We start from the raw sequence: 14,735 nt of genomic DNA on the forward strand, positions 1-14,735 counted from the left end.
GTAAGGGATGGGAGAGAGAGAGAGAGAGAGAAAGAGTAGAGAGGGAGAGAGAGAGAGAGAGAGAGAGAGAGAGAGAGAGAGAGAGAGAGAGAGAGAGAGAGAGAGAGAGTAGGTAGTAGGAGATGGAGTGGGAGAGGGAGAAGGAGAGAGATGGGGGGATGGGAGTGTGTGTGATAGATCTATAGAATAGGGAATGGGAGAGAAGAGAGTGGGGGGATAAGAGTGTGTGTGTCTATGAAAGAGAGAGAGTAGGGGATGGGAGAGGGGGAGAGAGAGTAGGCGGTGGGAGAGGGAGAGAGTGAGAGTAAAGGATAAGAGAGTGTGTGAGAGAGAGTAGGGGATGGGAGAAAGTGTGAGAGAGTAGGGAGAGGGAGATAGAGAGAGGGGTATGGGAGTGTGTGTGAAAAATCTAGAGAGTAGGGGAGGGGAGAGAAGAGAGAGAGGGTGATAGGAGTGTGTGTGTGTTTGTGAAAGAGAGAGAGTGTGACAGTGTGAGAGAGAGTAGGGGGTGGCAGAGAGAGAGTATGAGATGGGAGAGACAGAGTGAAAGGATGGGAGAGAGTGAGAGAGAGAGAGTAGGGGTGGTAGAGAGATAGTATAGGATGGGAGAGACAGAGTGAAAGGATGGGAGAGAGAGTGTGAGAGAGAGTAGAGGATGGAAGAGAGAGAGTGTGAGAGAGAGTAGAGGATGGGAGAGAGTATGAAAGAGAGTTGGAAATGGAAGAGAGAGAGAGAGAGAGAGTAAGAGTAGGGGATGGGGGAGAGAGAGAGAGTAGAGAGGGAGAGAGAGAACTTGAGAGAGAGAGAGAGATAGTAGGCGGTGGGAGAGGGAGTGGGAGAGGAGAAGAGAGAGGGATGGGAGTGCGTGTGAGAGATCTAGAGAGTAAGGGATCGGAGAGGGGAGAGAGAGAGGGGGATGGGAGTGTGTATCTACAAAAGAGAGAGTTTAGGGGATGGGAGATGGGGGAGAGAGAGAGAGAGAGAGAGTAACAAATGGAAGAGAGAGACTAGGTGGTGGGAGAGGGAGAGAAGAGCATATGGGAGTGTGTGTAAGAGAGAGTAGGGGATGGGAGAGAGTGTGAGAGTGTGAGAGAGAGTAGGGGGTGGCAAAGAGATAGAGAGTATGGGATAGGAGAGATAGAGTAAATAGATGGGAAAGAGTGTGAGAGAGAGTAGGGGATGGGAGAGAGTGTGAGAGAGAGTTGGGGATTGGAGAGAGAGAGTAAGAGTAGGGGATGGGGGGGGAGAGAGAGTAGAGAGGGAGATAGTAGGCAATGGGAGAGGGAGTGGGCGAGGGGGAGAGAGAGGGGGGATGGGAGTGTGTATCTATAAAAGAGATAGTTTAGGGGATGGGAGAGGGGGGAGAGAGAGAGTAGCAGATGTGAGAGAGAGTAGGGGATGGGAGAGAGTAGGGGGATGGGGGAGAGAGAGATAGTCGAAAGTGGGAGAGGGAGGATGGGAGAGTGTGTGAGAGATCTAAAGATTAGGGGATGGGAGAGGAGAGAGGGTGAGAGAGGTAGAGAGAGTAGGCAGTGGGAGAGGAAGAGAGACAGAGAGAGAGAGAGAGAGAGAGAGAGAGAGAGGAGGGGATGGGAGAGGGAGGAGAGAGAGTGTATGGGATGGGAGAGAGAGTAGGGAGAATAAAGAGTAGGGAGGATGGAGAGTGATGTGTTTTCACATAGTGCGTACATGCTTTATAGTGCGTACCCACTATATGAAATCACCTAAAAATGATCAAAAAGCAAATTTGGGACCCATTTCATCCATTCTCTATTTTTGGTATGTTGTGCACTCTGTTATTCTGACAAAAATCATGGGTTTCAACATCACAAACACTAGTTCAACACTTTTTGAAGCTAGCAAACATCAAATTCAATCATTGGATATGCAATTTGAAGACTTTTTGAATATTCCTTTTATAGAAAAGGTTAGTGCAATCCATTTTAAATATTTTTTGTTGATATATAGATACAAATTTGATTATAATTTGACATGTTGGTTAATATATAGTGAATTCATTGAAAATTGTATGTTTGAATGAAATGTTATTTTGAAATGGTTAGAAATTTGACAAGTCATTTGATATATATTGTTTATTCATTCAAATAATAATAATTTGTATATTTATTTGAATAATTTTTAATTTACACATTTTAAGTAATTTAGATGTTTGAATCATTTGACATATAAAAATCATCATCATGCCAAGGAAGAAACCAAAAACTCAAACAAATGCAGATAGGGAGAGAGATTTGGTAATTAAAAGTGATAAAATGAAATTACTACATGAACAAAGAAAATTGAAAAGCAATAATGAAGAATTGACTTTCGAAGAGGATCAACAACCACCAGTACAAAGAAACAAAGAGGAAGAATTAGAAAGACAAAGAGAATGAATGAGACTGTTACACTCAAGAAGACAATTGAATTGTGAAGCTACACCATCTTCCAATATTGGAGTCATATCGTCCACTACACCATCTTCCAATATTGAAGTCATATCGTCCTCTCATATTCAAGAGAAACTAATTTGTAGATCCGACGATATACACACTCCATCATGTCATGTTGAAAGCACAACATCAACACATCAAGTAGGTGATACTTCATCTTTTACATCTTATTGCCAAGGCACGTCATCTTTAGTTCAAGGTACACAATACACTTAACATTATATTGATGTTCAAAATGTTGAGAGAATTGAAGAGATTAGATCATCTTCTAAAATTTATTTTAGAAGACCAAAATATTTGATTGATAGTGATACGAACATTTTGAAATCAATGCCTGACAAGATTAGCAAGCGTACTTGTCAAAGAAAAGTTAATTGTATGTGGAGATTATTTTTTGAAGAATTAAATATTATAGGTCAATGTCAATTATTTGTTGAAATGATGAGAAATTTGAAATTTAGGCCTATCATGAAGATTCTTGGGCTAAGAATGATGGACGATTCAAATGAAAAAAGCATTGTAAAAAATCTAATTTTTGCTTATGACAAAGTGGGTTCTAAATCACACACCAAACATAGTAATATCACAAGATGAGTACTTACATCAACAATAGTAAGTAGCCAAATGAAGAAAGCTAGACTTATGAGAAAGACAAGCAAAATATTAAAAATTGGTAGAGGTACTTTAAGGAGAGCCATGCTAAGGCATGAGAGATTGGAAGATCCAACAAAAAATGAGTTATGAACATTTAGCGGTAGACTACCATGAAAGGATAAAGAAATTAGTGAAGCCTTGAAATCATTGATCAAAGATTTTTGGAAAAATAATACACATGTTTTCCATAATCAAAGAGATGTTGTAAGAAGAAGGATTGGTGGCCAAAATTGCCACCTACATGCGAAACATTTTTTGGACTCAACTCAGACACAATTTTTTGCAAAATTTATTGGTATGTATCCTCAAATTCAAATAACTCAAAGATATTTTGAGATGGGTAAACCTTTTTATGTGAAGATAAATCACATATGCACAACTTCTTGTTATAGGATACATATTGAATTTTCCAACCATTTTGATGTTTTTAGGCATATATGTGTATTTTTGCATTCTCAGTTTATTTTGCAGGATTGCGACATGAATGAGCCACCAAGATCTTCAAGGGAATTCATATTCAAAATTTTATGTGAAATAGGGGATGGCCAACAATTTTACAAGACATCATGCTTGGATGGTACATGCTTATTTTGTGGTTCTTTGTAACTTTTATCAACTTGTCAACATATGGATAGTACACATGCAATCAAAAATGAAATAGTAGATTACAAAAAATGTAAGACAATGACATATGCTCTAAAAGATGGGAAACATGGTAAAAGTTGTGATTTAGTTATTGAAAAGATTCCAGTGTATGATTTCATGAAGATTTTTCATGAAAAGATTATTTACAAGTATGCAAGGCATACCCATAGAGCTCGATGGCTAGATTTGCAATTCAAGTTGTGCAAAGATACGTTTCCCCTAGATACCATTGTTTTGGTTGTAGATTTTGTAGAGAACTACACACTACAACCACAAAATGAGGTGCAAGAAAAGTATAATACTTCTCAATAAGTTTCCATATTTTGTCAGATAACATTAATGCATTCACTTACAAGTACAGAGGATGACAGGAAGATTTTGATGGAGTACCATTTTTACATCAGTGATGATCAATCACATTCTACGGAGTTTGTACATGGTTATTTTCAACTATTTTATGGAGATTTGGCTAATAAGGGCATAACATATCGTCAGCACATTATTTGGTCAGATAATTGCACATCTCAATTCAAGAATGTGAGGATGTTCTATTGGTTGAGCAGGATGCACAGGTTGTGTAGAATTCAATATATGTGGAATTTCATAGAGGCTAGTCATGGTAAGGGAGAGCACGATGGTGCAGACACATGCATTAAAAGAGCCTTGGCTTGTGAAGAACTAAAGTACAAAGATGGATCGATATTGATAGATGAAAAATCCATCATCCAATGGTGTAATGATACAATGGGTATAGGTAAGGAAGGTGAGTCTATGGTTTGTATATTTTTTTGGTTGATAGATAATACTAACATTGCATCATAACAAGATTGTTGCACACTAACAGGATCTAGTGAGTTACACTCTTTTAGAAGCTCTAATGTAGGTTCATAGAGTATCCACACACGAAAAATGACATGCTATTGTCCATCATGTGCAGAGAAAAATTGGGATGACTATGAGTCAATTGAATGGGTGGACAAATGGGATATACAGGTTTTGGACCCAATTAACACCTATCATCCTCCACAAGCACTGGAAATGGTAGAGATGGATTCGTCTATTGACTTTGACCGCTTGTCAGATCTAATGCAACCTGGTAATATATATATTTATATATCTTTGTAATTTCAATATGTAACTCTATAACTTTTACCTAAGTAATTTTTGAATTAATGACTGCATTTTGTACATTTGTCACTGCAAGCCATGTTTTTGTTGTTATTGCACCTGAAGACAATGAAGAAGGGATAGATTATTATTTATTATTTGTGTCATTGTGTTGAAGCCAAACAAGAATTGGATCACTCAGTTATAGATGGTGAAGGTTTAGAGTACTATGTTAGTGCGGTGGTTGTAACCAACACATGGCTTAGACGATATTCTATGAAGTGTAGACACCTAAAAATCCTTTAAAAAATAAAGTATTTTTATTTTTTGAAAAAAGTCCTGATGACATCATCATTTATTAATTAATTAATTAATTAATTTTTATGCCATTAAATCCCTTTATCTTAATTAAAAATATTTAATTAAGGAATCCCTCCCAAAAATGTTTAAATCTTATTTAAACATTATTTCCTTATTTATTAATTATTTAATTAATAAATTGACCAAAACCCCCAAAATAAATAAAAAAATTATTTTTTGCTCAAAAGTTGGCCAATTTCCTTAAAACCACTAACCTCTTCCAAAATCTTCTAATCCTTCTTTAATTTTGATTAAAGGCTAATCCCATCATTTCCTACCCCTAATCCCAACTCAAAATATTTAATCAAGATTAAATATTAATCCTCATGTTTATTAAAAAAGTTTTAATAAATATCTCCTCAACCCAAACCCTTGAAATAAATAAAACTTTATTTATTTCCTAAAAATCTAATTTATCCTCATCCTAAGAAGTTCTAGACTCTTCTAGAAAGTCTTCATCCTCATCCTAGGAAATTCTAGACTATTCTAGAAAGTCTTTATCCTCATCCAAAGTCTAGACTCTTCTAGAAGATGTCTTTAAACCTAATCCTAATCCCCTCCTAACCTTGTCACATTCCCTAAACCTGGGTTAAGAATTACTAACCCAAGCCAAAGTTAACAAATATCTTCTCCTTCACCCACCCTCATTAAATGCCATCCACTTGCCTATCCCTAAGCTAATCCTAAACCATCCTAATCCATCCTCTAATCATTTGCACAAGCCTAAACAAGCTTAAAACCTTCCTAATCAAGTCCAAGTCAAAATTTCTCTCATCACCCTCAAAATATCTCAACCATAAAACTTTATGAAGTCCACTACGTCATAAATGACTCTTACAAGCCCTTTTATTGCTCTTACAAGTCATTATGAGGGTATTTATGAAGATTTTATCCCGTGAGCCTCCTTTGTTGACTCATCCTTCCCCTTTCCTCCATCCTCTCACCATGTGACATTTGTCACTCCTTGATTGGCTATAAGGAAGCACAATCCATGTGCTCTCTTCTCATGCAATCTGAGCCCTCCATGAGCTTTTTCCCATCCTTGCATCTTAGCCCTCAATCCCTCAAGCCTCTTGCCTATAAATTGGATCCTTCCCCTTTGCAAAATAACACAATCCATGAAGTAAAGTCATAATTCCATTTTGAGAAGCCATTTTACATCAAAACCATACACTCAAACCCAAATTCCAACTCCATTTGAAGCCATTTTTGAAGCATAAGCTTGAGCATACATCCTATCTATTTAGACAAAGCTACTCAACAAGAGAGCTTCTCATTGAGAGAGCCCATTAATGGCTCATATTCTCAATTGAGAGTTCATCTTAGTCTATCTTGAAGTTTATGAATTTTGTTTAGTTTGTAGAAGCTTTATTTAAATTTGGTTTCTATTAGCATACTAACATTGCTCATATACATTTTGGCACGCCCGGTGGGACCCCGCATGGGTCATCTTCATTAGCTTTTTTAGTCAAGTTTTGTATGTCATTTGCTGATTTTGGCTAATTTTACTTGTTTTTGTGATTGGTAGGATTGTATAAATTGGTTTTGTAGGTCCACATGAGCATGAAGAAGACAAAGGAACTCATAATCTATCCCATAGTGTTTGCAGATTTTTCAAGCTTATAGGTGGACAAAGAACTTGAAATTCTTCTTCCTCTTCTTGTCTATATTCTTCTTATTCCATCTACTTCTTCTTCTTCTTGTGGGAGATCTTGGCCATTTTTTTTTAAGGAGGCAAAATTATACACACTTCTTTTTAGTGCTTAAAATGAACCCCCAAATCATACTTAAATCCATTGAAAAATTAAAAAAATTGCAAAAAAGAAAAAATATTTTAAGTGAAACTAAACCAATCTAATCATTTGCATCCTTGCAACATCAAGGTTTTAGATGCATTCATGCAAAATTTGGAACACTTCATTTTTGGGAATTTAAAAAGAACTTCAAGTTTCCATTTCAAAAGGTTCAAAATCAACACTAAGTGCACACTAAAATCTAAATCAAACTCAAAGCATCAATCAAGGATAAAATGAACCTCATTTGCAAATATGTTAAAGTTCTTTTAAAAATCTCATGAAAACTAAGAGTCCTAAATGGTTGCCAAAATTGTCCTAAAAAGCTTTGTTATTTGTACCAAACAAATGTCTTGTTGCAAAATCTTGAATGTTTCTTAAGTTTTTCGTGCATCAAAACAATCTAGGAATATCATTTTTGGGCTTAAAACATGCAAACTAGAATGCAAAATCTTGAATGAAAAGAAAAGTCCAAAGAGTCATTTTCACTTTTGAGTCCAAAAACAATCTTGAATGATCTAAGGTTAAAAGGAAGCACTTCAAAGTTCTTAAAACAACACACAAAATCTCAATCTTGAATGCTCAAAGAAAAAACTTGAATGTTTAATCACTTGTATTTGAATGCATGTTGCTAAAATCACTCTTGAGTGCCATGGATTAAAATAAAAGTTTGTTTTTTTTATGAATGCATGATTAAAACAAAAAATCCAATCTTGAATGCCATAGATCAAATAATCATCTTTTGGAGCATAAAAAGAATCTACATTTTTGTAATCTTTTAAGTTATAAAAACAAATAAAAAGGCTTTGAGTGAGTTTGTCGTTGGACTCACCCTCTTTAATCACCCATCAATTTAACCATTGGTTGCAATCTTAGTGCCATCTATGGGGATGGGTCCACCTAAGAGGGTGTTAAGTGCTCCACGCAAATCAAACTCCACTCACTTGGGTTTTTAGTGGTTTTTCTAAGTTAAAAAATTCCTTGAATGTGCATTAATCTTGCTCACACTTCATTTGGGCATAAAAATTGGACAAATCTTGACGTGGAGGGCCTCCGGGCACGCGCTTGAAATCGAATCTAACACACCTTTGTTTTGGGCTTAAAATAAACTCACACTCAATATTGAATGCCTTAAAGAAAAATCAATCGATACTTGACGTGGAGGGCCTCCGAGCGCGCAGGTTTACTTTCTTGTTGACCCTAACTCTTCTTCTTGTTCACATTCTTCGATCAATTTTATTTTTGTTGATGCTTCAAAGTTGGAATAAACATTGTATCTTAAACATGAGTGCTTGCAAAGTCTAGATCAGAAAACTTAAGCGTCAGTTGGAAAAGAATTCTGTCTTTTAGCCCAAGATCATCCAAGTCTTCTCTCCCCTTGTCGTCTTTCGAGGCCATCTTGGGTGCATAAGATTAGGATCCAAAATCTTGTCTTAGCTTTTTAGGAGGCCTGCTTGGGGATTTCATCACCCCTTGGGACAACCTCAACTCTAGCGTTCCGAAAGAGTATAAAGATCAGGAGGTGAATCAAAAGACACCTCTCTTGGGATCAAAATTTTTTCACTCAGGCTAAGCCTCAAGGAACTTTATACCCTTGAGAAGTGAAAGAGGAGAAGTGGGTTACTGCTCCTCTCAGCTATGTGACATCTTTTTGGTTTCATCTATGGATTTGAGCCTCATGTACCTTGCGTATATCGAGGACTCCCTAGCTAAACCAAATTTCATCCTTGTAGAAAGCTTCCTAGGATGTTGGTGTGTTTGACGTGCTTGCTCCAAAATTTTGTCTACTTGTTTGTTCATATCTTTTGAATGAATATTTGCCAACTTTGGTCAAAATCCCAAAAAAGCAGAAATCTCCCAGCCCAAGGCATACTTAGCGTAGTCACTGCCTCATATGAAAATCATCCAAGCTCCCCTGCTGCAACTGAATCTATCTAGTTCCTTGCTTTAGAACAATTCCAAATCCAAAGTCCATCCAAATCATCCCCCCAGCCAGCTAGCAACCCAATCCAAAATCACCCAAGCCTTTAAAGAGTTGTTGTCACTTTGCTAGATTTTGCTATCCAATCAATCCTACCAATCAACCAATCTCACCAAGGTTATCCCTTTGACAGAGCATTGTCTAGGGTAATCCAGCTTTGTCACTTGTATCCCTCATCACCTTGAGCTAAAGGTTGGGATCCACAAGTGGTCAATCTCATGTCATGCCATAGGATCACTAGTCTATCCTTAAGTTGACACAATCACCATGAATCCTGCACATAGGAAAGCAAAACTCCCACTTTTTGATAGCATACCCTTGAAGTCTTCCACCCACAAGAAAGCCAAAAATCTCTAGCCAATCCTCCTTAGGTACGTCATGTAGCTTTGACTCTCCCTAGGAAATCTTTCATCAGCCAATCCAAAATCTAGGCTTAATCCAAATCCAACCATGAGCTTTTGTGTTCATCCATATGCAAGACCCCATCCCCATCAAACTCATCATCAAAGCATGAAGTACCAATCCTATCATGATGTGTTTGGTCGCATTGTCCTTGCTCCCACCACCTCCTATTCCAATGATGATGAAAATCTTATTGACTATGACGAGTATATTGAAAGCCTTAGAAACATTCCCCCAAGAATCCCCCAAAATGCAAGAGTTATTCCAAACTATCTAGTCATGCCATCTGATATTCCAGCTTCCCCTCCATCACCCCATCAACCAAACTTCCAATCTTCCACCCCCATCACACTAGCTATTCCTGTCAATCCACCTCCACCTTCAACACACAAGTCTCCAAGGAATCTCCTAGAGGAAATACAAGAAAGGTCACCTCCAACAGTCAATAAGCCATGTCATCTAATCCAACCATGTGAAGTAGTCAGTGATGAAGCTTCCCCATCTATAATATCACCTCCATCTCCCATAGCTATCATCCCCATACCGTCCATCAAATTGCTTAAAATCCTTCCACTTCCTGCAAGCATCAAAATCCCACCTCTTATCAAATCCCTCCAAATCCTATCCACATCACCTCCAAGCATTTCCCAAACTCTTGTAATGACCCTTATGCATCCATCTTCTACTCACCCATCTCCACTACTGAATCTCCCATCTATCCATCCGCTGCCTTTGAAGAATCCATCCCTTCACCTCCTATCGCACCATCCACTCCAAACCAATCCTATCAAGATCCTGCCCAAAAGCATGTTGACATCCCCCAAAGCATAAATGAAGATATCATCGTACCATGTCTTCCATCCATAGTGCAGTCACCATCTCCTCCATCTCCAAAACCTCAAGCCATATCTCCTCCACTACAAGATATCTTGTCATCCCACCAGCTACATCAAGATCCTATCCTTCCATCTCCCCTGCTCCATGCTTCCATCTTATCACCTATCCAAGCTATTCCACCATCTATAATCTACCCTCTTAGTTCACTTACATTCATCCATGGTGGCCCTCTCTCAGTAGAAGAATTAAGAATAGTATCTCCCCATTGCAATACACCTATTAAATCACTTCTACCATTTTTTGCAAGCAAAAATTTTCCTCAGCTTGTTCAAATGCTCAATCGATGGCATTATCAAGGTCAAGGTTTAGGACCACAAGAGCAAGGAATCAGAGAGCCTATTATTGCGCAAAAAAATCTAGGATTTCATGGTCTTGGATATGTATCCAAAGGCTCACCATCTAAAGGTGTTGGTACACCACACCCCCAAACCAAGCCTATCTCCAAGCCCACCATGCCAGCCTCCCATCACTCCTTCAAGAAATCTTATGTCATACCCCCTCCACCATCTTTGCAACCCAAAACAACCTACCATATCCCCCCTTCATCCGCTAAATCCATTTTGGGTCCCTATGTCCCAAAATCTACCATCCTTCATCCTCCTATTAGCCATCATAAAAATCCTATTCCATCCATTCCTATGCAAGATCAACAAAGGCACATATCAGGGCACATCATCCATCATCATCCCCCTACACGCTCTTTCATATCCTCTCCATCTCACAAAGCTTCTCCTAACCATCTTCCCAAAGCTTACCACAACAATGTAAATGCCAACTTCAAAATGCATAAAGCTAAAAATCCACATCCTAGGCAATCATATGTCTATTCTAAAAGACATACTCCAAAAAGGCAAAATCCAATCAAAGAATGCAAAACAATGCAAAAGCCTATGAAAAGAAAATCCAAAACCATGTGGATCCCCAAGAAAAAAGTTGAAACCCAATGCATAATGGCATCAACCATTGCTAATCCCCCATCTAGTGACTCATGTCCCCCATCTCCTAACTCCATCTTGGGTGCCTATATCCCCAAGCACGCTTCCACAAATCCTCCATCACGCTCGCATCTACCATCTATCCCCCATATGCTCTTTTCATAGCCGTTCCAACATGTGCCAATGTTGCTCTTGTAAGCATCCCCATCTCATGCTCCTTTCCAGCATTTTCATCCCTCCATCTCCTACCATCAATCCCATCTAATCTGATCTATTGCATAAATCACACATCCGGTGTACCAATAGCTAGCAACAAAATTGAACATTCCAACAGCCAATGAAAAATCTCAAAAAAGCCAAAATAGCTGAAGAAAGCCAAAATCATTCCAGCTAAGTCCAAAGTCAAAAAGTCAAAAAAGAAAAGAAAAATAAAGCGTCCACTGGTGAAAACTTGGCAATTCAAGCACCTTGGACAAGTACCATGATGAAAACTTGGCAAACAAGCGTCATGCGTAATCCTGCCATCCCCAGCTTAGCCTATCACCCTCATGCTTTTGGTCATCTCTTGACATCCAACTCCATCTTCCAATCTATCCACCTATCCTCCATCCTCCAGCTTCCATCTCACACCATCCACTAATCTTATGCAACTTCAGCCAATCATCTAAGCTGTCATCCATCTCCCTAGCCCCTTCAGCTTTTTCCATCCTAGCTTCAATCCTATCACATCCATCATAAGACCTCCTTCTGCATGTTATCTTCTGATTGGGAGGACTATATTCCTTGGAGATCTTGTCTTGTCCATCCTCCCTTGTCATTGGTATCTAGCTCTAGGCTATCCTCATGCAAACCCAATGTCATCTCTTTATATCCATCATAATCCTAGCTATCTACCATCCTATCCAGCCATCTCATCCTACTCCTCTAGCTATCCTTGGTCACAAAATCTCTCATCATCATTGGATGCATCCTGCCAAATCCATATCTTTCACTATCACCCCACCCTTAGCTTTCGCATCTTGCACAACATCGAACCATCCCGCTATCCTATCATCCTAAGCTTTTGCCTACTTGTAAATATCTTGGTCAGCTTCAACTTGTAAATATCTTGGTCAGTCAGCTTGTACATCCTCTTTAGCTTAGTACCATTGTATCTATCCAACTTCTATGTTAGTTCCTCCTTGATCAGCATCTTGCACACATCGCACATCTTGGTTAGCTATTCCAATGCATCCTTTAGCTAGATTTCCTGTCACCAATATGTTATCTTTCTTAGTTCAGCTTGCCAGATGCATCACTCATCCAAATCCACCAGCTTAGGTGCTCTTCGATAGGTCCTTGCAGGATATAGCTTTCCTCATGTCTGATCTTGGTCCGTTAGTACCTCGTCCTACCCATCTCGTTGGCAAACGGTTCTCTTTTGGATTTTTGCTTTCTTTTGATTTGGACTCTTCCCTGTTGGGTCTTGAAATATCTTTTCCAAGCAATCTCCTTGGTCCCTCCTCAAGGTTGCCATGATCTTCCATATCATGGTATACTGTGAATGGGGCAATCAGAGCGTAAGGTCTTGATCAATTCTTTCGTTTGTTTTTCTTTTCTGCTTGTGGGTTCTCTAGTGTCGTTTCCACGCTGCTTCCTTTAGGATTCATGTGTGATGCTGGGGCAATCCTTGTGTGTTTGTTTTGAGTTAGTTTGTTAGTCCTTTGGATGGTTGGTGAAAAGGCCTTGATGTTCTTGGTAACCTTGGCAATTAACCAATAGTCCTATAGAAAATCTAGTGCTCAACTACATGGTGGTACTTCTCTTTGAAGTATCCCCCCGCTCAAAAAGATTCAATGGTTTTCCTTCATCTCCATTATCCCCCATACATATCCAGCATCTGTCTCTCCTACCCCAGCTTATACATCAATATCTCTTTGAATCACTCACCACTCTTAGCTTTAGGGATCCACAATCCTAGTCTTAGGGATCCACCAATCCAAATCAATCCACCAAGCCTCATCTTTCGAGATCCACAATCCTAGTCCTAGGGATCTTTGAAACCCATCTTCCGCCAATCTAACTCTTTGAAATCCTGTTGCATCAGATTTATAATCCCCTCATCCATCTCCCTATCCTGGATTCTTTTTTATAGCGCTTCGCTCCTTCATCCTCTGCAATCCCTGAGGTCTTAAGCTTGCTTCCTCTTGTGCATCTAATTCTCCTTTATCATTCTCCCGTAGTGAGAGTTTGTGCTAACTAAACCTCTTCTCTTAAGCCAATCTGAGTCTCCTTGCTCATCCCAGATTCTTGTATTTTTCAAGAAGCCACCGAGCCTCGCTTTCTCTCCCTGCTGCCATCTTGAGGGGGCATCTCACAGTCCATTCTCTTCTCTTCTGCTCTAGCCTTGGGCATCTTATTTTCTTATCTTTGATGCCATGCCACTTGCGGCATCACATCAAAGAGGGGCAAAATGTAGACACCTAAAAATCCTTTAAAAAATAAAGTATTTTTATTTTTTGAAAAAAGTCCTGATGACATCATCATTTATTAATTAATTATTTAATTAATTAATTAATTAATTTTTATGCCATTAAATCCCTTTATCTTAATTAAAAATATTTAATTAAAGAATCCCTCCCAAAAATGTTTAAATCTTATTTAAACATTATTTCCTTATTTATTAATTATTTAATTAATAAATTGACCAAAACCCCCAAAATAAATAAAAAATTTATTTTTTGCTCAAAAGTTGGCCAATTTCCTTAAAACCACTAACCTCTTCCAAAGTCTTCTAATCCTTCTTTAATTTTGATTAAAGGCTAATCCCATCATTTCCTACCCCTAATCCCAACTCAAAATATTTAATCAAGATTAAATATTAATCCTCATGTTTATTAAAAAAGTTTTAATAAATATCTCCTCAACCCAAACCCTTGAAATAAATAAAATGTTATTTATTTCTTAAAAATCTAATTTATCCTCATCCTAAGAAGTTCTAGACTCTTCTAGAAAGTCTTCATCCTCATCCTAGGAAATTCTAGACTATTCTAGAAAGTCTTTATCCTCATCCAAAGTCTAGACTCTTCTAGAAGATGTCTTTAAACCTAATCCTAATCCCCTCCTAACCTTGTCACATTCCCTAAACTTGGGTTAAGAATTACTAACCCAAGCCAAAGTTAACAAATATCTTCTCCTTCACCCACCCTCATTAAATGTCATCCACTTGTCTATCCCTAAGCTAATCCTAAACCATCCTAATCCATCCTCTAATCATTTGCACAAGCCTAAACAAGCTTAAAACCTTCCTAATCAAGTCCAAGTCGAAATTTCTCTCATCACCCTCAAAATATCTCAACCATAAAACTTTATGAAGTCCACTAAGTCATAAATGACTCTTACAAGCCCTTTTATTGCTCTTACAAGTCATTATGAGGGTCTTTATGAAGATTTTATCCCTTGAGCCTCCTTTGTTTACTCATCCTTCCCCTTTCCTCCATCCTCTCACCATGTGACATTTGTCACTCTT

The sequence above is a fragment of the Cupressus sempervirens genome, chromosome 10, assembly GCF_028749045.1.
Source record: "Cupressus sempervirens isolate cs-2001-9-10 chromosome 10, ASM2874904v1, whole genome shotgun sequence".
NCBI classification, from domain to species: domain Eukaryota; kingdom Viridiplantae; phylum Streptophyta; class Pinopsida; order Cupressales; family Cupressaceae; genus Cupressus; species Cupressus sempervirens.